This window comes from Mustela nigripes, chromosome 4, assembly GCF_022355385.1.
Source record: "Mustela nigripes isolate SB6536 chromosome 4, MUSNIG.SB6536, whole genome shotgun sequence".
Lineage (NCBI taxonomy): Eukaryota > Metazoa > Chordata > Mammalia > Carnivora > Mustelidae > Mustela > Mustela nigripes.
This window is the reverse complement of record NC_081560.1, coordinates 13,952,227-13,978,636: the sequence shown is the minus strand read 5'-3', so window position 1 is coordinate 13,978,636 and position 26,410 is coordinate 13,952,227. Positions and strand designations below refer to the sequence as shown.

Here is a 26,410-nt window from a genome sequence, read left to right as displayed (position 1 = left end):
GGGGGCGGCGGGCCGAGCGCGAGCGAGCGAGCCGCGGAGCGCGGAGTCCGCGCGCAATCGAGCGCCGATGGCACGGATGCGAGGCGGGGAAGGCCGAGCCGAGGGCAGGAGCGGCGGGCCGGGGCGGGCGCGGGCGGGGCGGGGCGGGGCGGGGCCGGGGGCGCGGGCGGGGCTCGGGGCCGCGGCCAGGCTCGCGGGCAAGGTGCGCGCGGGGCAGTTCCGACCGGCCGGGGACCGCCGGGCCGCGCGGGGGGGCGGGGGCAGCCAGAAGTTTGTGTGCGCGCGCGAGCGGGGCGGGAGCGGAGGGGCGCGCGGGGGGCGCCGCGGGCGGGCAGTGCTGCCGTCTCGCTCCGAGCTAGGTGTGGAATGAATGGAGGGAGGAGTGGGCGCTCGCCGGCCTCGGGGGGAGGACGAGTGAGGGGAGGAGCTTCTGGCGCGCCCGGGAGGTCGGAGGTGCGGAGCCATTCCGCGCACGCCCCAGACAGGCGGCCCCGGTGGTGGCCGAATCCCTGCGGGAATCGGGTTTGCACGCCGCGCTCACGGCCGCGGAGTCCTGGGGGCCCCCGACTCTGCCGCCTGGACGGTGGCTCCCAGGCCTCTGCCCTGGTCCTCGCGCTCGGATCGGGGCTTCAACTAAACATCCTCCAAACTCCCCAGCCCGGAGTCTCTCCCGGTTCACTTCAGCTCCCTCCTGGATTCTTTGAAAGGATGCCCTGCCGTCGCCTCCCACATAAGAAGACTCGGGTCCACGCTTAGGCAGTGTTTTTGAAGCTGTGGGTCGCGACACATTAACTGATCGTAAAATTGGTTCCGTGGATGGCGACCCCTTTAAAAAAATGCGATGCAGTAGAAGCGACAGTATTAGAATCCATTGTCCTTTAGTGAGGGTCACTATGGTTTCAGAATCCTTTTGTTTCAGTTGTATATACTGGACAACTGTACAGACCATGATGTAAATTTTTTATTTCCTACTGTGGGTCAAGGGTCAAAAGTTTAAAATCTGTACCGTGGGAGCTGTAAAGTAACGATCACTGTAACTTTCTTAAAAACAACCATGATTTTCTCACTACTTCTTATCCTTCCCAACCTCCATACCCCGTGACGGCACCCCCTCCCCCCCAAAAGTAAGCCCTTTCATACACTTAGCTAGTTTGGGTGGTAAGTGCATAGTTCCCCCTTCCTCTTAGGGTGACCTTTGACTCTGCCAGTTTCTTCACCCCTATATCCAGTGCAGCGCTCCCTACTGCTTCTCTTAGCCTAAGGTTATTCACCTTTGCAGAATCCTAGATTACCACTGCTGGAAACACCGTCTGGGGCAGCCCTCCCTTTTAGAACCGAAAAAGGGAGGCCCCTAGAAGCCAAGTGCATTGCCCAGTATTGCACACCATTCACTCTTAAGGTAACATCGTTTGGCCCCTTTGGTGCTCTCTGCTTCACACCATTCATTCACCCCTTCCTTTCTATCCCGCCTGCTGTCCTTAATTGGTCTCGGGCCAGTTCACCCTAAGTGCTGCCACTTCCCTAACACACAGTTCTGACCCTGCTGTGCTCCTGCTAACATCCTTCACGGAGTCAACCTCTGCTGACAGGTACCCAGCTCCCTGGCTCTTAATCAAGGCAGGCAGGCCTGAATTAGCATCCCAAGTACACGAGTTCATCAAGTCACCGCCTCCAGCAGGACTGGTTCCCTTGCGGTCTTCCGCCAGCCTTGCCCACCTGTGCCTTTGCCCAAGGTGCAACTTTCCCACCAAGGGCGCCTTCTCTGTCTTTTCTCTTTCACCAGATTTTCTACCTGTGCCCGACTTGGGTCCTTCACAAAACAGCCAGAGGCAGCGTGAGATGAAGATAGATCTGGGTTCAGAGCCCCGTTCCTCCACTTCGTAGCTGTGTGAGCTTGGTCAAATTGCTTCACCTCTCTGAGCTGCAGTTTCTGCATCAGCATTACTATGAGATCGTAAGGAGAACAGCATTCTTCCCTTGTATCTGTAAGAGACTATCCTGACATTTACTATACATGTATTATCTCTCTTCCCCTTCCCAGGGCTACCTAACAGAACTCGTTGCATGGATGGAAACATAACCATTGGTGGCTGCTGAGCACATGGAATGTGATTAATGTGCCTGAGGAACTGGATTTTTCATTTCCACGGCCACATGTGGCGGGCGGCTACCATATTGGATGGAGATCTCTAAACTGTCCATTCAGCAAGGGCAAAAGCCACATTGATCTTAATTCCCCAGCAAGGAGCATGTTGCCTGGCATAGGCTAGATCCTGCCCAAATATCTGGGGAGTGATGGCAGCCCCCATGTATTGTGTGCAACTTTGCAGCACGCACAGTGCTAAGAGCTGGGTTTTAATTATTTTGTATAGTGCTCCCCATGGCCCCTGAGGTGGGGTTGGAGATAGAGCTAGTACAGAGTGCTGGCAGATAAAAGAGATTCAATAAAAGCTTGTTGTTATTATTATGAAAAACTCCATGTGACCAATGTAACTGATTTTTTTTTTCTTTTCAAGAGAAAGTGGGGAAGGGCAGAGGGACAGGGAGAGAGAGAATCCCAAGCAGGTTCCATGCCCACCATAGAACCTGACGTGGGGCTCAATCTCACAACCCTGAGGTCATGACCTGAGCTGAAATCAAGAGTCTAACACTTAAGTGATTGTGTCACCCAGGTGCCCCAGTCATACTGATATTTCTCTCTTCTTCTAGGCTCCCATAACAGTTCCTCTCACACATGCTCTGCTGTCACATGGCATACCCAACCCTAGATGGCTGACTTTCCTCTTCTTTGGAGGTGGCCTCTCCCCACAACTGGGCTGGCCGCATCTTGAGGCAAAGTCCATGGTATACTTGTCTGGATGTCCCTCAGCTTAGGGCTTGCCCTGCTTCGTATTTAGTAATTGCCTCTCACCTTGTCCCAGCTGCTGTCAAGCCATGAGTGATTCCAGGCAGTAGTTCTCTCTGGAATATCCCCTCTGTCCTTCCAAAATCCTTATGTTGAAGTCCACACCCCCTGTGCCTTGGAACGTGACTGTATTTAGAGATAAGGTCTTGAAAGAGGTAATGCAGTTAAAGTGAGGTCATTTGAGTGGGCCCTAATCCAATACGTTTGGTGTCCTTATAGGAAGAGGAGATTAAGACACGGACATGCAGAGGGAAGACCATGTGAGATGCAGGGAGAAGGCAGCCATCAGCAAGCCAGGGTAGAGGCCTTAGAAGAAACCAAACCTACCGACCCTTTCACCTCAGACATCTATCCTCCAGAATTGCAAGAAAATAAATTTTGGTTCTTAAGGACACACGGTCTGTGGTAGGAAACTAGGAAACCCCACATAGAAGGTGAATTAAAATGAAGAAAGATCACTTGTGTCACCTGAAAACATCTTAAAGGTGGACTGCTTCCCACAGGCCCACCTTGGGTATGGAAAGTGAGTCCCATGAAAGGAAAACAAGATGGAGACAAGCAGGCAAGATGGCTGCCTTTTCTTTAGACCGCTAAGAGTAAACTCTACCTGTGTGATGCTTGACTGAAGCAAAAAAAGAACTTTCCGTTGAGCCAGCATACATGGCATCATGTAGGTGGGGAAATGTTATTTAAATGAATTTAGATTTTTTTTCTCATGAATGGGCAGATTGATACACCTCTCTGTCTCCCTTCCCTCCTGTGATCACAGTCATGTGGCATCAGGATACAAACCTAACAGCAAACTGCCCCTGAAGGAGAGCGTGAGAGCAGTAAGGGGACAGAACCTGAGACACAGCCCCAAGGAGCACCAGTATCTGAAGTGAGGGAAGAGGAAAAAGAACTCCCTGTGGAGGAGAGGACAGGGAAGCAGGAGGACAACCTCCATGTCCTTAGGACAAGACCACCCACCACAAAGGAAGGTGTGGTCAGCGGTGCTCCACGCTGAGAGATCACATGAGACATGCGACTGGGGGAGACAGCCATTGGATTTAGCAACAAGGTTACATTTGTGACTTTGGTGAAATGGAGGGTTCTTAAATTCAACGGGAAAAGAACGTGCAGTGTTTTGAGAATAGAGGGAGAGGAGGGTTATCGAGGCTCCAGAAGAGGGCGCTAGAGAGCATTCCTGGTAGAAACCGTGCGACCCAAGTCTCAGGGTAAGACAAGGACCTGGCTCCAGGGGCTAGCGCATTTGGCTAGGTTAGTATGCCCCACATTACATTTATTTAATAAACACATTCGAACTTAGTATTCTTAGAAGTTTACAAATATTTGCCCATTTAATAAATCCTTTTCTTTTTTTCCTTTGGCACTGCATGGAACTCTATGCTGCTGAAAGGCCACGTAACTTTAGTGCCTTTTGAGAAATGCCACGAACACAAGAGAACTGGAGAGGAATTGGTAGCCATCTACGTTACCTTTCCTCAGTGTGTCTTTCGACAAATGGTATGAGTCATATCTTCCTCGGGGCTGACCACACATGGTGGTGGGGGGGGGCGGGGTTTCTGACCTGGTTTCAAGTTCATTTTGCTTATAGGGCAAATGACAAACATCTTTTCTCATTTTTGCCTACCGTTGTGAAAATGCGCAACATCCCAGTACCTTGAAGACCATAAGATGTAGATGTTTGTCTTTGGGGTGTATATCTTCAGGTCTTTGTGTCTTGTTATCACTCTCTGGGTGTTTGTAGTGTGATACCTGTGCAGGTTGTATCGTATCTGGACTTGATAGGCAAGGCTCTGGTTTCCTTGCCTGGTCCTTCTGTGTCGAAGCCTCTGGTCTTGCCTTTGGATATGCCTGGGAAGAGATGGTTTGCTTTCTCAGGATCTTTTAACAACCTGCCTCTCTCTTGGTCTCTGGCTCTGTGTATGTCTGTTTTTCCTCTCTCTTGCCAATGTATCTGCCTCGTTTTCTTTTTCTGTGCATTTTCCTATCCCACACACAATTCCTTCTTTCTCTCTTTCCCTTTTATGATTCACGTCTTAGCAAGTCATAATATCAACCTACATTTGTTTTAGGTATTCTAAAGAAATTACATCATATTTTGGCTTTACACCTTTGCTTAGCTTAAATGGGATATTTTGTAATAGACAGTTGGACAACTGCATGACTCCCCCAAACAAAGTCTTCACTGGCAGGGCAGGATGCTGACAGAAGACGTGAAATAGTAGACATTGCATTTAAATTAGGAACAATCGGAATGACAGCTTTAAGGGCAAAGGGTAGAGCAAGGCTTGGCAGGGTGAAGGGAAGCTGTGGAAATGGCCATCCTGGAGAAGTTGCACTGGCAAACTCAGGGGAATACAGAAACATCATTCATTTTCTGCTTCTGCTCCTAGAAGAAGAAGAAGAAAAAAAAAGAAGATCAGACACCTGATCTGGGGACACAGGAAAGGCAAAGAGAGGCAGGAACAGTACTCGATAGAAAGGAGTTATTGTCAGAAGAATAAATGCCATGAGCCTACGAGTGTGAACAGAGCACAGGAAGATGGGGTGATTTTGTTGGAGGTTTTGGAAATGGCAGATTAGGACGGATTTGCACATGAGAAGCAGTTCACAGAAGCACTCCAGCTCTGCAGAGAAATTTCCATGATGAGGGGAGATGGATAATAGCTTGGTTTGCCTGACATCAAGTCCAGGCCGAATGTGGACAAACTAGGCCGAAAGAGCATAGGGAGAAGCCTTCAGCCCGAGTGGATACAGAAAAGAGAGTAGGCATAGGAGAGCTCTTTCAAAAGACTGAGGATCCAGTTAAGCCAAGTTAAGCTTAACTCACTGATTAATCAGTGGACCCATGCATTTCTGGGCTGTGTCAACTTTGTATGGTAGAGTTCCCTCCCACGGGCAGGAAAGAGCTTGCCCCTATGTGACAACCCCTGGGGGGAGGGGGATGGCCCCGATGGCAGAGGGCTTTTTGGACGCCCGTCATCTGAGGCTGCCTGTGACCTCTCCCATGCCAAATTCAGGGCCCTTTCTTGGCCTCTTCCCTGCCTGATCTCTAAACAAACATTAGTTAGCCACTGTTAATCCCTTCATCCTTCTGGAATCAATCCCCTCCCTTGACTTCTCATAACAGTGCCCTTTTAAAATTTCCTTTCAACCTCCCTGGCCATTCCTTCTCTCTTTCTTTTTTTTGCCCACCAAGAAATTCAATTCATCAAATGGTCAGTGCCTGCCTGCTTACCATGTGTTAGAGTCTAGAGCAGGAGCTGGGAATATAAAAGGGAATAAGCCACCGGCCCTACTTTCAAGGAGCTCAAGTTCAAAACCGCCAGGTAGAGTATAATACATTATAGTGAATGCAGAAGTAAAAGGATGCACATTGTCAAAAGCTAGCACAGAGGGACAAATGGCAGAGAGTGTGTTTACAGGGAGCGAGGAGATGGCCTGTCTGTGCCCAAGAGCGTGAATCCTGGCAGGGAGAAAGCGTGTAGAAAGCCATGGGTGTCTGGGATCTGTCAGAAGTCAGAATATTGCTATACACCAAGAATGAAGCCAGGGCAGTGATCAGGAATGTGGCTGGAAGAAAAGGCAGAGTCTCGTGCTGCCAAGACAAGGAATTTGTCCTTTATTCTATATGCACCAGGTGTGGGGAGAAAACGAGTTCAATTTTGAACCTGTTGAGTTTAAGGTGCCTGTGAGACACGCAGATAGGGATGCTCATTTGCCAAGTGAGTGTAGGAGGCTGGAGCTCAGCCAAGAGTTCTCGGTAAGAGAGAGAAATGTTTTTGAGCCATCGGTCTGTCAGGGGTGGCTAGTTCATAGGAGCGAGGAGATCACATGGGAAGAGGGTACTTTCCCTCTTCAGAGCTCAAAGTGTGGGCCTTGGGTCACCCATATCAAAACCCCAAAGGGACTTTCTAAAGATACTCCCTGTGTAGAACCCCAGGCCAGCTGACTCAGGAATCTCTGGTGGGGGTGCCTGGAAATCTGCATTTTAAAACTACTCAAAACAGAGGTACTCAACAGCCACCAATATGGACACCCACTGGTGTGGGAAGCTAAGAAGCAAAAGGCTGACACTCGGAAGGGAGAGACCCAACCATTTAGGGGCGGTGTGGTTTCCTCTAGGGTTAGAGGTGCCAGCCCAGAGTCCTGACATCGCGGAGGTGAGCCACAGACTTCCAGGTTGAGAGAAGCTAGGTCTTTATTCAGTACCTCTAGCCGGGCCTCCTGCTGCTTGTCACTAACAGCATCTTAATTAATATAAAGAAGAATTTAATTTTGTGATTTCCAGATAGTGTTTCATCATAGTCCACGTGTAGCTCTTTAAAAATATTTCAACAGCCTCGAAGTGTAATTTTTAAGAAACAAAAGATCTTTGGCATACAATTCTGAGCATTTTCATTGTATGTGTGAGAGGAATTTGAATTTTTAAAGAATTTCTCTACAAATATGGCAGTATCTTCAGCTTGCATTCCATTTGCCCTAGGTGATACACTTAATCAACATTCAGAAACTGCTGATTTGCTTATCTTTTCTGTAGGAGACATATACTGCCTGCCTGATTTGAGCCAGTTTGGCTGGCTGAGCTGGATGTTTAAATAGAAGGCAGAACAACAGCGATTTAAATATACATGCATATACATATATATGTACATATATAATTATCATGTGTAATAATTATTATAAATATATAAATATATAATATAAATAACTATAACATGTATTTATATATTTAAATTCATACAAATTAAATATTTATATGATTATATATCCATATATTTAAATTTATATAAATTAAAGACTTTATATAAATTATATATTATGTAAAATATATAAATTAAATATAAAATAAATATATACTTATTGGGGCACCTGGGTGGCTCAGTGGGTTAAAGCCTCTGCCTTTGGCTCAGGTCATGATATCAGGGTCCTGGGATCGAGCCCTGCATCAGGCTCTCTGCTCAGCAGGGAGCCTGCTTCCTCCTCTCTGTCTCTGCCTGCCTCTCTGCCTACTTGTGATCTCTGTCAAATAAATAAATAAAATATTTTTAAATAATAAAATAAATATATACTTCTATAAATATGTATATTATTTATTTATATTTTTTTCTTGGATTTCCTTGTGCTCTTTTGACAGTATTTTGTTGATTCCAAACTTCCAAATGTTAAATCCTGTGGCAAGTAACCACTGAGAGGGTAAGGTGGGGAGCAGGGAAGGGCCAGAGTTCTTACATCAGGGAATAGGCTGGCATTGCCCAGAGCCTGAGTCTGAGCTCAGGGCAAAGCCAGGGCCGGCTGAGGATGAACATGGCATTAGCTATGAGATTGACCTCGCTTACCCTATTCATATTGCAGCCTATCGCCTCTCCCCCACTGTCCTCCACTGCACCTTACTTCCCCTTACCTGGTGGTCTTAACTTTTTTGGTTTGTGAACTCATTTGGCAGTCTAGTGGAGCCTAGGGACCGCTTCTCACAACACTGTTTTGTTTTGTTTTGTTTAAGATTTTTATTTATTTGTTTGACAGAGAGATCACAAGTAGGCAGAGAGGCAGGCAGAGAGAGAGGAAGCAGGCTCCCTGCTGAGCAGAGAGCCCGATGCAGGGCTCGATCCCAGGACCCCAAGATCATGATCTGAGCCGAAGGCAGAAGCTTTAACCCACTGAGCCACTGAGCCACCCAGGCGCCCTGCAACACTGTTTTTAAATGCATTAAAAAAACACACAAAGTTACCAAAGAAACTACTAACACTGAGATACAGTTACCAAATATATGTTTCTTTATTGATACATTAAATAACTAGATGGAACTGAAGGTCCAATAGCTACAAAGTAGTGAGGAGTAGAAACAATAGTTCAAGGTAAGGATATAATGTAAAAAAATACCTGTAACTTCCACTGGGAACAAACTCAGAGCCACTGCAATCCCTCAGGTGTCTGGTTGCCTGCAGTCAGATTCGAAGTTTAAGGTTAATGAGAATAAAGAAGTCATTTTTCTCCCACTCAAGTTCACAAACCCCCCTGAACTCTAGCCACAAACCCCTTGTGGATACGGGGCTCTAAGATAGAACCCCTGTCCTTATCCTGTTCTGCTATTTCTGCATAGTATTTACATCTTCCAACATCATATATGATTTATTTATCTTTTAAGTTTGTTTTTTAAAATTGTCTGATTCTCCCAATTAAAATGCAATTTCCACAACGTCAGGAGTCTTTGTCTATTTTATTCACTGATGTGTCCCGAGTATCTTAACAGTTCCCAGCATATACTGGAAGCTTCATAAAACCCTGGCCAATGAGTAAGACCAGAATGCACCAGCCTCTGAGTTGGGGCTGGGTGGCAAAGAGTTCTTTTGTCTTATTTTTCTTTCTCCTCTCTTCCTTCTCTGTTTTCCATCCTCTTGATTTCATCTGCATAATCTCTCTCCCCTTTCCTTTATTTCTTATTATCGTCTTTCTGTTTCTCACTCAAGAAATTCTTTTGACAGAGGGGTGCCTGGGTGGCTCAGTTGGTTAAGCATCTGACTCTTGATTTGGGCTCAGATGATAATCTCAGGATTGTGAGACTGAGCCCCATATTAGGCTCAGTGCTCAGCCCTGAGTCTGCTTGAGATTCTCTCCCTTTATCTTCCTGTGCCCCTCCCCTGGCTCTAAATAAATAAATTAATTGATTAATTAAACAAAATCTTAGAAAAAGAAATTAAGAAATTCATTCAACAGGGATTTACTGAGAATACAACGGTGAAAAGAGAGACCCAGACTGGGGCTCCTAGAGCTCACCACCCAACAGCAATGGCTGAGAACATGGCCTTTGGAATTATGCCAACCCAAGTTCAATGTCTGCCTCTACATAGTACTTGTTCTCTGACCATGGACAAATCTCTTAACCTCTTGGTGATTTAGTTCTTTTACACCATTTGGTCACTCATCATATTCATTAGAGGGCTTACTATGGGCTTGGCATTGTGCTAGTCACTTGCAATCTAATGGGGAGAGAGAAAAGGCAACACACAATGGTATGCACACCAGTGCTCTGATGGACAAAGGACAAATGCTATAAGAGGGCAACTCCTGATGATATCTTCAATCCTATGAAATCTGGTCATAGTGCACTGCCATAATCAAGGACAGTTCTTTCTTTCTTTTTTTCTTTTCTATTCTTTCCTTTTTTTGCATTTCTGGAACACTAAGTGCAATTCAAGTTCATAGTGCAGGACAAGCATTATTAAATCATCCTTTATTGTACCCAGACTTCATTTTCTTCTTCCAGGCACCCCAAGATTTGATTGTACAGATTGACTTAAATTCTTACCTTGCCTTTGGAGTGGAAGGAAGGAGGTAGGGCAGAAATACCAGGACTGGGGCACCTGGGTGGCTCAGTGGTTGAGTGTCTGCCTCCAGCTCAGGTCATGATCCCAGGGTCCTGGGATGGAGCCCCGCATTGGGCTCCCTGTTCAGTGGGGAGCCTGCTTCTCCCTCTCCCACTCCCCCTGCTTGTATTCCCTCTCTCGCTCTCTCTTTCCACCAAATGAATAAATAACCTTTTTTAAAAAAAGAAATATGAGGGCTAAAGATTTCAGGGTTCTCTTTGGCGGAGAGCAGAGAAGAGAGGGCTGTGTAGGCCCCCTTTGCACTACTTTTGCCCAGAAACAGGAGCACACAGTGGGGTGGAAATCCTGAAGGTAGTGGCGTGTAGGCCGCATACTGAAACATGAGGAGGGCAGGGGAGAGCTCCGGAAAAGGTCTGGAAAACAAGAGCTCTTAACATTTAACTGGGGGAAGTTCAGTCTGCCTGGAGCATAGGGAGGAATAAGGAGCCTGGCGAGAGGAAGAGTGACGGGGAAGGTGGACGGGAGAGGTCGGGGGGGTCGGGGGGTCGGGGGGCCAAGTCACGCCAGTTCTCATAAACCTCATCAAAGAGTTGGGATATTTCAAGAGATAACGGGAAGGGAGGCAGTGACAGATCCAACCAAGGTTTTAGAAGCCCCTGCCGGCTGCAGAGTGTGAATACGCTGGAGGGCCTCAAGACTGGGAGACGGGGAGGCCTGGGTACCGGGATGGCAACAGGAAGAACGTCTGTCTGCAAGAAGCGTTCCAGAGTTGGAATCTGTAGGACCTAATGACTCTAATTAGAGCGGCGAGGGAGAAGTGTTAGGAGTTTAAGTGTGCCCACCCCCCCCCCAACAAAAGAGACATGTTTGAGATCCTACCCCCCATTGCCTCAAGATGACTTTATTTGGAAATTGGGCCATTACAAGATTTTTTGAATTATTATTTATTTATTTGACAGAGATCACAAGTAGGCAGAGAGGCAGGCAGAGAGAGAAAGAGAGAGAGAGAGGAGGAAACAGGCTCCCCACTGAGCAGAGAGCCTGATGCAGGGCTCGATCCCAGGACCCTGGGATCATGACCTGAGGTGAGGGCAGAGGCTTTAACCCACTGAGCCACCCAGGCGCCCCGGAAATTAGGCCACTGTAGACAGAATTTGTTAAATTAAGATGAAGGTGTACTGGGGGCACCTGGGTGGTTCAGTCAGTTAAGCTCCTGGCTTAGGTCATGACCTCAGCATCCTGGGATCGAGTCTCATGTTGGGTTCCAAGCTCAGTGGGGATCTACTTATCTCCCTCTCCCTCCGCCCTTCCCCCTGCTCTCTCTCTCTTATAAATAAATACATCCCTTAAGAAAAGAAAAAAGAGGAGAATGTACTGGAGTCGGTGGGCAAAGAGGACAACGTGTGAAGACAGAGACACAGGGAGAATGCCATGTGAAGACAGAATGGGAGAGTTGTGCCTACAAGCCAAGGAGGGCCAGAGAGGGCCACACAACCTCCGGAAGCTAGGAAGAGGCAAGGAAGCATTCAGGGGAGAGTGGCTCTGCAGACACCTTGATTTCAGACTTCTCACCTTCGGGACAGTGCGACAAGAAAGTTCTGGTGTTTAAGCCCGCTCATTTCATGGTACTTTGTCAGAGCGGCTAAGAAAGCGCACTGGTACAGTGAACATTTAGGCTACTCTGAACTAGAGCAAGAAGGGTTGGGGATGAACAAACAATATAAAAGAAAAATTGAAAGGAAAACCAGAAAATTGATCTCAGTGAATCCGAAATGCCTAAAAACCCACAATGGCTGCGGGCACTCGGCGTCCTCCTCGTCCCCAAGGTAGGCAGGCGGCTTTAGATGAGGCGATGCTCGTAAAATCGCTTCACACACATAAAGGGCTCCAGGTCAAGTTCAACCTTTGTCTTCGTTTTAATTAAATAAAAACACAAGGCCATGTGTCGGAGTAGCCCACACGCATAGTTTCCACCCACAGGCCTGGCGGCGCAATTTGTGGAGCCCAGGACAAAATGAAGATGGGGGCCCCTTCTTCAGAAATTAAGAATTTCAAGAAATTGACAGCCGTGGATCAAGCCAAGCTCTAGTCATGGTCCCGTGCTCTTGAGTCCATGAAGCCCTGCCCTCGGCCAGGAGCCAGACCTGCGTGGTCTCAATGCTAACCCCCACCCAGGGCACCACAGGACTGGCCGTGTGGAGGAGCGAGGAGCAAAGGCTTAGGGCTGGGAAAGAAGGAATGATCAGGGAGCACTGCGGGGGGCTTGCCCGGTCCCACCAGGGGGTAGGTGTTGGGCAACAGGGGATTAAAAAGTACATCTCCGGTTAGATGGGCCTGGGTTGGGGAGGGTCTTTGGTACCAAGTCTATTTGCACAAGCAGAGGAGAAGCATGGAATATTTCTGAGCAGGAGTCCAAGAGGGTGGAGAGGGAGAAACAGGAAGGACTGGAAAACAAAAGCTGTAAGGTTTTAAGTCTGGGTAAGGACCCACCTTATAAACTGTTACCGAAAGAAGATAGAACACTTCCCTCCAGTTCTGTCTGTGCGACCCCTGCCTGTGTGCGGAAGGAGTCCGCGGAGTGAAGGCGTATCACTCCCACCCAGACTGGCACCCATTGGTCACACATATTCACTTTTTGGTCTCCTTTGTCATAATTTGAGAAATGACAGAAAATGCCTATAATTTTTAGTATGTTTAATGTCTTTGTTAGTAAAATGTGTGATTCAGTGGCGAGGATCTGATCGCCTTTTTACCATGGTCTCAAATCACTGTAATCCTGTGAGCATTTTTTTTTTTCCTAGATTGTGTCTAGGTCTTTTCATGCAACTTTTCCATCCGCCCACTGCTGCCATGCAGCCTCAGGAATACGGTCAGTGAGACCCGTGGACGACATGCCAAAGTCACCTGTTTACACCTGCCATTATTTCCTCCTGGCCACAAAGCATGCGTAGCCGTCCACACTAATTCCCCTTTATCCCACATACCTGTGACCAAGCGGGAACCCGTCTATCCCACGCTGCTGCGTCAAGACCTCAGGCTCGCTAAACGGTTCCTCTTAGCTATAAAGTCAGAGTTGCTTTAGCTTAAAATGCCAGCAGGGACCACGAGGAGCCTCTGGGCTTCATGTCTGAATGAAACATTCAAACTTTTACTACTCCTCACTCTTACCACCATTACTAACAGTATTGGCATGGCTTTGGGAAAAGGGACAATCCAGGTCCTGTTAATTTGCTTTTAATTCCCCTTTCTTTCACTCTCCCCAATTGTTTCCTATAACTCTTTTATCCTCCTTTAAAGCGAGAAAAACTGAAAAAATTATTGACAAACTTTCCATTCCCGTCAAGAGAATGAAACCTCTGCAGTGCAAGTCATTAGGCAAGCACGAACTGACAAAAAAGACAGGGTTCCAGAAGAAAAATGATTCCTTAAACTCTTGGAGAAAAGAAATCAAACTAACTTAAGTTCCACGGGAAGCAGGAAAATTTGTAACGTCAGATCTTTTTTTCCCCCTTGCACCTATGTATTCGTTCTCATGGATAAGGTAGGCGGGTTAGGACTCTGTATTACATTTGTATCAATTAGTCAATATTAAGAAAGTGTGTAATAATAACTATAATATAGTTAATACGTTTTATATATGTGTAATAATAAATATAATAATAGTATTGATTGATATTGGTTCTGGATTTTATATCTGGTCATTCATTAAACACACACACACACACACAATGCAGGAACACTATTGTAGTTAATTAAATAGAACACTTAAGTGGCACAAACTCCTGGAACAGAGAAATGCTCACAGTGACCTAACACAGTGGAAATTTATTTCTCGCTCTTGAAAGCAGTCCAGAATGGGTGCTTAGCAGGCGGCCTTCCACGCGGTGATTCAGGGATCCACGCTTCCCCTACCTGCACATGGGACCTCGGAGTCCTTCCCTGCTTCCCAGATTCTTATGGGCCAGGCAGGGAGTGGTATCCTGTCTTCCGTCCACAGTCCACGGGCCAAACTCAGTCATGTGGCCTCATCTAACTACAAAGGGTGGTTGGCGAATGGGTCCATCTGAGCGTCCAACGGAGGAGAACGTTCTGGTGAATGCCACACCATCCCCACCCCTGCGGCAGAAAGCTAAGCTGTCAGGGGTCCGAGTTCTGCCCTGAGTCACATTCAAACAGAGGTTCAGCCTCAAGAAATAATTAAAATGAGAAATTTCAATGGGAACCCTGGCTGCCTCATCCAACAAAGCTTCAGAGAAGAACTATAGTCTTAGTGCACCAATTTTGTAAGTCTTCTCTCATCTGCCTCTTCTCATGTGTGTATCCCATATACACGGCTGTTCTACCTGCCCAAATCCTCACCTTCCAACTCTGAGTTCCCAGATTGCTTTGCAACTTAGATCACTCAGACTTTTTCCTCCCTTACACCCTAATTGTGCCTCATTTAACCCTCTGGGCTTCAATTTCCCCATCTGTGAAATGAGAAACTTACACCAGATGACCTTTGTGTATTGAACACTCAACAAATATTTATTAAGTGCCCACTGGGCTAGGCCAGCTCAAATATTCTCCCATGCTATGAAATGGGCAAAATGCTTAAATCAGAGGACCTCTCCCGGTGTGGCTGAAGTTTTATAAGAATGCATATCCCATGAGTCTAACAGCCCCTTCATGTGATTAGGAGATGCAGGTTTCTGATAAGAATAAAGTCCTTATCTTTCTGTCATTAGGAAATAGTCAACAAAATTCACTGTAACTTGTGTAAAACAGCTTATAGAACTGGAATTACCATTTCTTTTGGAAAAGGCATTGATGCACCTTGACCACCAAGTATTTTCAAACTTGATTGTTTGTATAGTGGCTAAAGACTAGAAGTAAGACACTGCCCGGAAGTAAGACACTGGGTACATCCACCCATTCCATGGAATATGATGTAGTTATTCAAAATAATAAGTTTAAGTTCTATCCATTGACCTAGGGAGAGTGACCGTGACACATCAAATGAGAAGAACTAAGTCTGAGATTCAAGTGCATTGCAAAACCCCATATTTACAAAAGAAATGTAAAAATCCCTAACTATGCTGTGTATCTTTGTTTGGCCCAAGTGAAAGGAGCAGAAGGCTGTACTCGCAGAAGGCAAGACATTCCACAGTTTATAATCCCCAACTAAATATGAGCACTGAGTTGGGAATGGAGACTATGGTAGAAATGTGAGAGGATTCACTTTTTCTTTACACGTCTGTGAAGTTTTTTTTTTTTTAATTTCTTGCATGATCACATAGTTTGTAACTAAAAGAATTTTAAATATAATTTTAAAATATTGACAAAGGACATTTTCTAATGACATCGGTGAAGGGATGGTAATCCTCATGAAACACAGAAAGAAGAATTGAAGAAGAAGAAGAAAGAAGAAGAGAGCAGAGAAGAAGAGGAAGGATGTGTCTGTGTTTCTCCACACTGGAGGATTCTTCTCCCTGGGAAGATCTTTTCCAAAGCAGGGCAGGGCTTGTGTGTATATTAAGTTGCACTATTCCTCGTAGAAGTATACCCCAAGATTCTGATTCCATGCTTAGCAAGCTCTCTCCTCCTCAGTAATATAATTTATCAGTTCCATGTGTTTCAGAAGGTAGGTGTCCTGAGCCCAAATAGTTGGGCCCTGGAAGGATATATCTCTCACTCTAAAGTAATACACTGGGGCCGTGGATAGGGAAAACAACAAAGCCAGTCTGTGGTTTGGTTAGAATGAATCAACTCGTTGGCTGCTGATAGCTCTTGGGTAAACTGGTAAAACGGAGTTACCAAAACCACAAAGCTGAGACATGGACCCCTGGCTCCACAAGACTCTACAGAGATACAATCCCTCTGAGATTGAAAGACCCATCTGGCCTCACCCATTATCATTCTGTGGCTTGTTTCTGACCTGTGTTATCACTCACTCCCTTGTCTATTCTTTCTGCAGTTCCCAGAGGTTGATGACCTTGTCTTTTAAGTCAAATTTAGCAGAGAATTTGGCCCAAACATCTGCCTACAGTCTAGTGACAATAAAACCAACCAATCAACTGAAGGGTAATAGAGACATGGGTGGTTACTCTTCAGGAATTCCACCAAGTGAAGGTGGGTGATTGAATCTCAGTCACTAGGGATGAGGCAGCTTATGGGTTTAGATGATTGCAGGTGCCTAGGCGAGGTTTTAGCTATGAAGGCAGCTCTGCTGGGGTGGGCAGATGAGGGGGAAAGAAGGGGTTGCTTTTATGCTTCTCCATGAGATCACCTTAGAGAATGTATTTTTTGAGTTGTAAAAATCATTGAGTATCATTTGAAGCTTGGATAATAGAATGTTAATAGAAAACAAGTCCAGGGGCACCTGGGTGGCTCAGTGGTTTAAGCCTCTGCCTTCAGCTCAAGTCATGATCTCAGGGTCCTGGGATCGAGCCCCACATCAGGCTCTCTGCTCAGCGGGGAGCCTGCTTCCCCTTCTCTCTCTGCCTGCCTCTCTGCCTACTTGTGATCTCTCTCTGTCTATCAAATAAATAAATAAAAATCTTAAAAAAAAAAAAAAAAAGAAAAGAAACCAAGTCCAGATGGCAAAGGAAAAGAAGAGCAAATACAAATACTTGGGGTGACATTATCTGACCTATACCATGTGGGTCATTTGTCTGCAACCCACCTAATTGAAGGCCAACTAGGTAAGATGTTCAAATCGGATCACAGTTTCTATATACATAACTAGTTATCTACTATGTGAATGGCACAAACTAAAAGTTCACGAGGAAGAAAAACAGCATAAAACATCCCAGCAGGAATTCTATTATTAGTCTTTAGTACATTTAGAAAGTATGTATTGAGCACCTACTCTGCATCAGACACCATTAGAGTGTAGAGCGTCCTTTGGTGAGTAGCTCTGTCTCACAGCCTTGTAGTTAAAGACAAAAGAGAGACCAGGAGAAATGAACAAACAAAGGAAAGCTTGAATTTTGAGCCAGATTCTAGGGATGGATTTGGCTGGGAAAGGCAGAGAAGAAAAGGAAACCTATTCCACACCAGATGGGCCAGCATGATAGTGGGGACATTTACAAAGTGCCTTACAGTTTGCATGGCACTCTGTCGTCCACGCTACGGAGGTGAAAATGAGCAAAGCTTGCCCACTGCTGAGATCAGCCTGAAAGAGCAGAGGTAATCATGCCTCCTTGCCCCTCTGCCCTTTCCTCTTTCCTGATCAGGGTTCATGGTTTCATATTGACTTGCTAATCTAAAGCCTTTTAGAGAGGGATTTGTCAATACAGAGCTGGCAAAGGATGTGTGTGTGTGTGTGTGTGTAGTGTTGCTTCTGTAAGTCATGCATGTGTGTGCACCTGCACCCTATGTGTCCACTCACACGTGGCATGGGACACTTTCTATTGGCGGTGAGCAAGACATTCCACAGTTTATAATCCCCAACTAAATACCTCCTTGACTTTGAGAGACTTCCCTTTCATAGCCTGCCTTACTCCTCATCCTTTGCTTCACCAAACCATATCCTACCTCCACCCTTTGGTTTTCAGATCAGCCCCTACCATCTTCATGCGCTCTTTTCTAGCTCTGAAAGCAACTGATGATGATTCACACCCCTCCTCATTTTTGCAGGGGTTCATGACAGTGGGAGGAGGTGTACTACATCCCTTTGAAGATCTGATGAATACTTTGGGCCTTGAGCACATACACACAAAACATCTATGCCTAATTTCGAGAGATTTATATTCCCCTGGAAACACTGCTTTTCTAGATCCTATTTGTTGGCTGACAACTATAAACTTCGATGCATTAAAATATACTTCTATACTATTTTGCCTAACATATATCTTATCTTCATAATTAGAGTAACCTTGAAAATAAAGCTGTTTTAGATTTTTTTTTTTTTTTTGGTATCCCTCACCGAACTAGGTAGAATGTAAATGGGGGTATTTAATTGAAGAAAGAAAAGGACTGAATAAACAAACTGTGGAACGACCATATAATGCAGTATCACTCAGTGATAAAAATAAATGAGTTATCAAGCCACAAGGAGACATGAAGGGATATTAAATGCATATTAATAAATGAAAGAGGCTGGTATGAAAAGGCTGTGTGCTGTATAATTACAACTACGTGACATTCTGAAATAGGAACAGGCAGGACTATGGAGACATTAAAAAGATCAGTGGTTTCCAGGGATGACCAGGGAGAGGAGAGGGGATTTTTAGGGCAGTGGAACTGTGCTGTCTGAGGCTGTGATCGTGGGTACGTCATTTTACTGCTGTCGAGACCCGTAAAATGAACAACACAGAGTGTGAACCCTGGTGTGAACTGTGGGTTCTAGTTAATAATAACATATCAATACTGGCTTGTCAATGATAACAGATGCACCACGTTAACCTAAGATGTCAATCACAGCGGAAGCTGCCAGGGTGGGCAGGGGTATATGGGAACGCTCTGTGTTTTCTACTCATTTCTCTGTGAACTTAAAACTACACTAAAAAATAAACTCTATTAATTTAAGAAAAAAAAAAAGAGTTTTAGATTTCTGACTGCAGCCTCTAATGACTATTGGGATAAAGACTGTTCATCTCCCCCAAAGCAATGTATGTATTTTAGTTTTCCAAAAGATGTGTCTATTGGTGTGAAACCTGCTGCTTGACATCGTGTCGACACAATATGCAGGATTTTTAAATGAACTAACTGAATGAGTAAGATATGTTCTCATGATACAGCCTCAGTCCAATCCTAATGTCAATGGAAGCCTCAACACTGAGCACGCGAATTTCAACATGAAAAAAAAATCCATTAAAGTATAATTAGTGAGTCTTAGACATAAGCGGAAACGGGCCTACAAAGACATTGTCGTCATTTAAAATAGTTCTCTCTTCTTGTTCTATCTTTATATTCTCAACAGACAATTTGAGGAAAAGCCCTAACCACCTGGAACAAAAGGAGTATTCGGAGCCCCAGAAAATCAGTTCAGTGAGTAATGGGACCAAATTCAAATGGAGCCAAACTCAACTTCGAAGGAACATTGTTGGGGGGTGGCTGACCCAGGTGACTCCCCCCCCCCCCAAATTGATGATTCCGAGAGCTGGCAAGGGTTTTGGCCACAGGATTAGCCATTTGCTCCCAAATTCCCTTACATAACATTTTCTTGCCTGGTTAGTAAAAAGGCTGAAATGATGGCAGGAGTTGTTCCAAAGTCCTATTATTCTGTCAAATAGGTTGGGTTAAACATGTAGTGATTCAGCTTGTTGGGCAGGAAAGTGCTTCCTTGTGAAATGGGAAAAGGTAAGTTTTCCCTCTATCTGGAGCCATCTTGTCCTATCTCCAGCAAGCCCGTGAACTCTAACTCTTTCCCTTCTTGTTCGCTCTTTGGCTTTGAGGTGAAAGGAAAGAGAGAATATTAAAGGTCAGCAAACAAAGACTCACAGGCGGTAAGTGGGCTTCCCTCAAGCCCCCCGTGTCCATTCCCAGCTGAGAACCACACGGCACCCGAGCCTCCTAAAAAGGGCCCCCCGGCCCTCACGAAGACTCCTTTGACCTCAATCACCGATCTGGCCGCACGAAGCATTCGTTTGACACCATTTCTTACCTTTATCCATAATTATAAAAATAATGCTTTCTAGATAAAACAAAGAGGCTGCTGGTTAAACTCTTCTCCTCAGCATGCTCATGATATGCATTCAAAGTGCGTAGCCTGGGGGTCGCCATTGTGTACACACAATAAATCTTAGTTTATCTGGAATCCAGGCAGTCATGAAGCTTGGATGACAAGAATTTTTTTTTTTTTTTTTTTTTTTTAAACAGACAGAAGTCAGGGAGGGCAGTCATTGCTCAGACAATGAGATTCAAGCAAGTGCTGTTCGGAATCTATGAGCTCCGTGGGGGAGAAGATGGATGCAGCAGGCGCACTGAGAAAGAAGGCAAGCCAGAAGGGAAAGAAGGAAGGAGGAAGCGGGGAGAGAGGACACAACAAGGGAGAAGCAGAGGGGGAGAAGGAGACTGTCAGCAGGGGAGGCGAACGGGACCGGGACACGCAGGGAGACCGAAGGGGCGGGGCCGTGTTCACTGAGCCCCGAGCCAGCAAAACCAGGTAAACCGTTGTGCAGACCACATTATTAGCTGCCTACCAGATGGCTTCCGAGGGACGTGAGAACGGAAAGGCAGAAAACAAAATGTTAGTCAGTTAACACTGAAAACAAAAAGATCTGGGTAAATTTTGAGAAGCGTGAGACTAGAAACCTGGTAGGCAGACGACCAGTGTCTATACATCATACGTGATGTGTAGGACCTATGATATAGAGCACATTTGTCCCCAAACCAAGGTGACGCGATTTCAAATAAGGTCGTTTCGAGCCAACCATAATTCATGCTCCTGATGGTGACCCAGAAACAGGACAGGAACCGAAAGGAAAGTTCTAAATTTTCAGAGAAAGGTGAATGATATTTGTGTTTTGAGGAGTGAATGCAGTTTGCATGGGAAGTGTACGTTGCTGTATTCTAGCTTCTGGAAAACTGTGGATCCACGCATGGAAGACAGACGAGGACAACGATCCAACAGCCTGAACGGGTGTGGGGAGGAGACCCCGGGCGGCGAGGTGTCCTAACGGGGAATCATAATTGTTCTCATCAGTAGCGCCAGCTGGAGACCAGGCCTTGCTGTGACTACTTCCTGTCTATTTCCTTACTCAATTTCCACAATATCTCTATGCAGTGTATTTTATCATTAGCCCAATTTTGCAGACTGAGGCTCAGTTGGAAGTAAATTATCCGAGCAAATCATTAGGAGAACCAGGATTCAGACCCAATATGGCTCAGGAATCCATGTTCCCAGCTCGTATGTTATATTCTATGTTACGGCTGCACAGTCTTCGTTTATACCTCGGTCTTCCTCTTGCGTGTTTGTTTGCAAACTGACCCCCAGACCAGAGAGCAGGCCGACACAGAAGAAACAGAGCTGCCTCTTCTGGCGCAGACTGCCAGGCGGCAGGTGTACTAAGCGGGGAATCTTACCTAGAGGCATGTCCCCGGCGACACAAGCCAGTGGCTCTCAGCATCCTTAAGGGGCCTCACTCACATATTCAGAGCAGGCCTCAAGAACACCTTGAACACAGCTCCCACTACCGAACCACAGGCAGAAGGCGCATTCCACGGACAGGGGACGGGTGAGGTGCTCCAACTGCACACGTCCAACTCACGGATCCTGTGGAGGTCATGCCTTCTCGATGACCTTCTGCAACACGATCGGTTGAAATCAGCAGGTGGGGTTGCTCAGGATATTTGAGGGAGGTCAGCTGCCCGAGGGCTTCCTTCCTGGACTGGCCGTGCCTCGTTCCTGACTCTGGTGGAGGAAGGATGCGTCCTCCTTTGGCAGCCTCTCCCGGGCCCTCCTCACTTCTCGACAGAGGCGTGAGGCTCCCTTGGTCCTCTTCCATCCCCGGACACACACCACTTTCTGGTAAGTTGAATTTTGGATCTCCTTCTCATTTGGGTTCCCTCCTTGCTCTAATATCAAGAACAAATCGTGGCTTTGTTCTCAGTGGGGCATCCACTGGCATATTTTAGTATTTCCTTGCCACAGAGCAAGAGTTGCCCCTATTTTTATTAAAGAGATGGTTTCGGTCCTCCCAGTGGTTTCTGGGGCTGGGAGCCGAACGCCTGTGCTCTGCTGCTCTCCCACCAGGTCTCTCTCCTCCCCTTTCTCTCTCTGCTGGTTCTTGACACATTCTTCTCTTTTGTTGTCCAGTACGCTTCTTTCTCATGGAGGCTCTCCAGATGACCTCTTCCCGTACTCCTTTTCCATCCTCTGCTCCCCCAGCCTCTCGTACTTCTTCCTCTAGACCCTCTCCTGGTGGCCCTGTGCACTCAAGTTCTTGCCACCATCCTCACGTCCATGGTACTCGGTTCAGGGTCTCCAGCCAGATGAAGCTGGAGACCATTTTGCACATCCAGCTCTCTGCTGGGTCTCATAGACCAGAAACCACACAAGTCCTCTGAATCCTCTAGCTCCGGCTCTTCAACGTGGACCAGGTCCTATGGGATTTGGTATCCTCTCTCCCTGTTCCCTGATGCACTGTGTCCCCTGCTTTCTGCCCAGCTCCATCTTGAATAACCTCGTGCCCTGCCTGCTGGTAAGTAGCCTTCTGGGTAGGAAATATTACCTGATCGGTAGCATGTGAGGCCTTTCTGGCATAAATACTCCCACCATAGCCAACTGCAAACGTATATGATGTCGTTGAACGTAGCGTTGAGAAGAGGTGGATAGTAGCCACAATTAGACGGTGTTTTCACCAGACATGTACGATAGGAAAAAAACTCAAGGGCACAGATGACCGTAAATTGAGGCAAAATAATCAGGGAGCGGTACATTTTTAAATATTTATTGTCTTCATTTTTAATATGATTTATTCAATCACAAACTTACATAATTTACGTTTTAGTAATTATAATTAAAATAACTTTGATGATTTACTATTTAATAATTCATGACCGCGTGTAACAGGCTGCTTGCAAGATGCCTGAACATTTAATGATTGGTCCTCATGAGCCCACTCAAGCCAGCTCCAGGGCGCCCATGACCCCTTTCTCAGAGACCCCGCCTCTCCACCGACATCTGTTCAATGCTTATATTTCCTTTAAGAGTCAGCTCTGCTCTCCGTCATTGCTCTTACACGGCTCATGTGGCCATGATCTGTCTCTCCACCTGTCTCTCCCCTCCTTCTGCAAGAGCTTCTTGAGGGCAGGAGCAGTGTCCCCTTCATCTTAATCCCAGTACAGTGCCTGGTACCTAGCTGACGCTCTGTGAATTGTTGTTGAAAAAACTGATGATGTCTTTCCTGTTCGCTTCCTCCTTCCCTCACCCATCTCCCTTCTGATTCACTAAGGCTATGGGCTGCATTACAGAACAGTGAGCCAGGTCTCAATGAAACCAATGTTTCATTGGTTCATCAACCTGTGGGTTGCATTAGCTGACACAATAGACTAGAGCATCTGTAGCTATGCATAGTTTACTCATATGTTGGAGGTAGGAAAGGGCATATTCTCCCAACCAGTCGCCAGACATGGAGTCCCCTTGTCCATGACTGCCATATTTGTGCTGTAGGATGCAAATTTACCACTTGTGGGAAAAGGATCATTTAAAACAGTTGTACATTGGATGTCCTTCGGCCCTCTATGCTCAAACCTAGTCTTTTCCGCTGAATGAGATGAACATCTTAAGTCATCATGCTGACTGACAGAAAACCAGAACAGTCCACCAGGAAGCATTCTCTGGTGGGCCTGAACAGAACAGCGAGTAAGCGTCTGTCATGTAACAGGTGTATTAGCAGTGGGAATGGGTCAGTGGAAAAGGAGTCTATAAATGTACTCATGGTGCTGGTGATGTTTTTTCAATTTTTCAAGTGAGCGCTTGTTGTTTTAATGACACAGACTCTAATTCCTCCGCATTTTTCGAGTTGCTCACATCTCTGGTAGCTGATTAACCGCCTAGGCTATTATCTCCGGATACCGAATTCACCGCACATCTGCAGAACTTAGCCCCAGCCTCACAGGGAAGTGGTAGCTGCGCGTTCTCTAGAATTGTTATTTTATGCTTCACTGGGATGACTTGTTTATATAACGGAATCTCTTTGTTTTCTAAGAAGATTCAGCAGTTCCATTAAGCAATAGCAGAAGCAGTAGTCACTTCTTCAGAACAGACTTCAATGTGAGCAAGATTTATATTTCACAAATAAATATTTAAAAGCAAATCATAACAGAGTGAAAACCAACACTATCACACATACCCAAACTACGCCAGCTAGTCTGGGCCCATGTCTCGTAGGAATTAAGTGTTTATAAAACCTATGTCGATTTTACTCTGTCTCTAAAGACAAGCTCAGTGTCTTTAAGATTCTGCCTGCACACACATATCGGTCTGAAAAGCGACCGCAAAAGCCCGAGGTCACACGAATTTCATCTGAGTGACCTTAGCCTTTTGGTTTTAATTTTTTGAATTTAATTTGAATTCGAGTAAGTAGAATTTGAAAGAACTGGACTCGACCTGAAAATATTGAGACTTCTTTAAAAAATCTGTTTTTATAGGGAAACATTATTTCTTGCCTCTGCTGGGTATAAATGTGTATGTACTCTGCACATACAGTTGCTCTTTGTTACAGCGGATAATGGGTCACACCTGAGGTGAACAGAAGTTTCCCAAGAGTCTGAGGTTCACGAGCAGAGGTGTGGTGTGGGTGATGGGGGTAAAGTTGTTCTCAGTAGACGTTTCAGAAAGAGAGCTGTGCCTCATAATTAGTCTGAAAGCCAAATTATTCCCACTGGAGAAGGACAGAAAGGCATGCACAGGCTCTTCCCACGTCTTTGCAAGCAACATCTTGGGAGACCTGACTGTTCATTCTTGTCATTCTTGACAATTCTGGACTAGAGATGATCCCATGGCATGACTGGGGCTCTTGAAAAGGGAAACTGTGGAACGTATTTTTGTGAGGAAAATCTAGACACGGTCTATGGAGTCAATAACTAATTGTTAAAGCAAGGAAGGAAGGAAAAGAAGAACTAAAAGGAAAGGACTTTTTCACTCAGACAAGAGCCACAGGAGTACTTAACCCTAAAGATGGAAACAGCAAATGACCTTTGGTGAGGGATATTTTCTGAACGTTTCAAGCAGGATTTGACTGCTTGATGACGCTTCAGACGGCTTGGAAAAACCGCTCTTGTGAATGAGAACTACCCACCCACCCCCACTTAAAATGAGCAAAGCCTTAAATCAGACAGTGTCTCTGGCCAGGTGGAATATTTCAACCACGCACTTCCTGGCCTGCACCCTTTAGAGCAATTGTATTTCATAAATTTCAGGAACGTGCCTGGAGCTGGTGGGTGAGACACGGGAACGTCATAAATCTGGGCACAGTGACTTCTCGTTCCCAAATTCAAGGCTCTCAAGTGCTAGTCTTGGCACAACTAGAATTCATGCCACAGAGCAGTCTCCTGCAGGTGGAAGCTCAGTACCTTGGATTTATTTCTTGCCGCCATCCTTGAGAAGTGGTGGCGTAGAGGAATGCTGAGAGTGCTCTCCTTTGTCCGCGCCCCGTAAAAAGCTACACGGAGGCGCTGTCCAAGGCAAAGATACTTCAGTTGGAATGTTCCACGTTCTGTGGCCAATGCTGGGTTCCTCCTGAGCAGATACACACGAGCACAGGGAGATGACACTGACCCCCTATCTTCAGGGTGAGGCCCTCGGAGAAACGGCGATGGAGTGACCGAATGCCTTCCTTGCACCGTTGGCCTCATCTCAGTTGCTCGCAGACCAAATCGAACGTTTTTCCAGAACTTCCCCTCACCCCCATTTACAAAAGTAATACATGTTCATTCTGGATTTTTGGAAGTTCAGACAAGTATGTGGAAGAAAATTTCCTTTGCTTTCCCCATGGGTCCACGCAAAAACACGTCTTTTGCCATGTATTGCATTTTGTGGATTAGGCGTAAAGAGAGTACTCTTCTTAGAGACTAGTTTCAAGATGACTAAAAGGACCTGAAAGGAGTGGAGGGGGGCTGTACCACTTCACCACATTCCCAACTCTCTTTTGCGGGGAGAAGATGGGGATCCTCGGTGTCCTGGCATTGATGAACATGGTACATGGTTAGCTTCCCGTGAAATACAACAGTTACTACCCCATTCAAAGCGCTTCAAATGTCTGCAAACACTTGACGGGTCACTTGGTGCATCTTCTGAGGAGGAACCCATTCTGTTTAAGGACAATGAGTGGAGAAGAACATCTTGGGCAAGCCATGGACCTTTCATATCCAGTCCTCCAACATGCCATGTTCCAGAGATCTTCCAGGACTGGGTCAATGATGTCCTTGATGTTTGACTACCCTCCTTGGAGGCAGTATATCATTTCCTTCATGTGTCAGTCATTCCACAGTACCATAGAAGGACCAACTGCATGTTGGCAAAGAAAACATGCTTCTGGTCAAGGGGCTGAGGAAAATCTATTGCCCACTGGATTGCTAATGGCTTCCTGAAAAGTGTCAGAGATGAAAGACAAAGTGTAGGGTTCTTTAGGTTAGTCCCAATGTTTTTGTTTTTGTTTTTTTTTTTTAATACTCTGCTTCTTAGGAATAAAAACATCCATCATAGACTTATGGACGATAGCCACTGAAACTGTCCTCAGAC

The 26,410-nt window shown here is 46.0% G+C and overlaps 1 long non-coding RNA gene across 3 annotated transcripts in view; it reads left to right on the top strand.

Annotated features, from left to right (window-relative positions):
- The window catches only part of LOC132015651 (uncharacterized), a 3,646-nt gene extending 1,178 nt beyond the window's left edge, over positions 1 to 2,468 (top strand). The window contains exons 1-4 of one of the 3 annotated variants that reach the window (XR_009403735.1): positions 332 to 359; positions 1,280 to 1,399; positions 1,784 to 1,954; positions 2,042 to 2,468. This is a non-coding gene — a long non-coding RNA (uncharacterized LOC132015651). Of the gene's footprint in view, positions 1 to 167; positions 203 to 331; positions 360 to 1,279; positions 1,400 to 1,783; positions 1,955 to 2,041 lie in introns of those variants that run through there. The other 2 variants (XR_009403737.1, XR_009403736.1) reach the window with 2 other exon arrangements.
- The last annotated feature ends 23,942 nt before the right edge of the window (positions 2,469 to 26,410 follow it).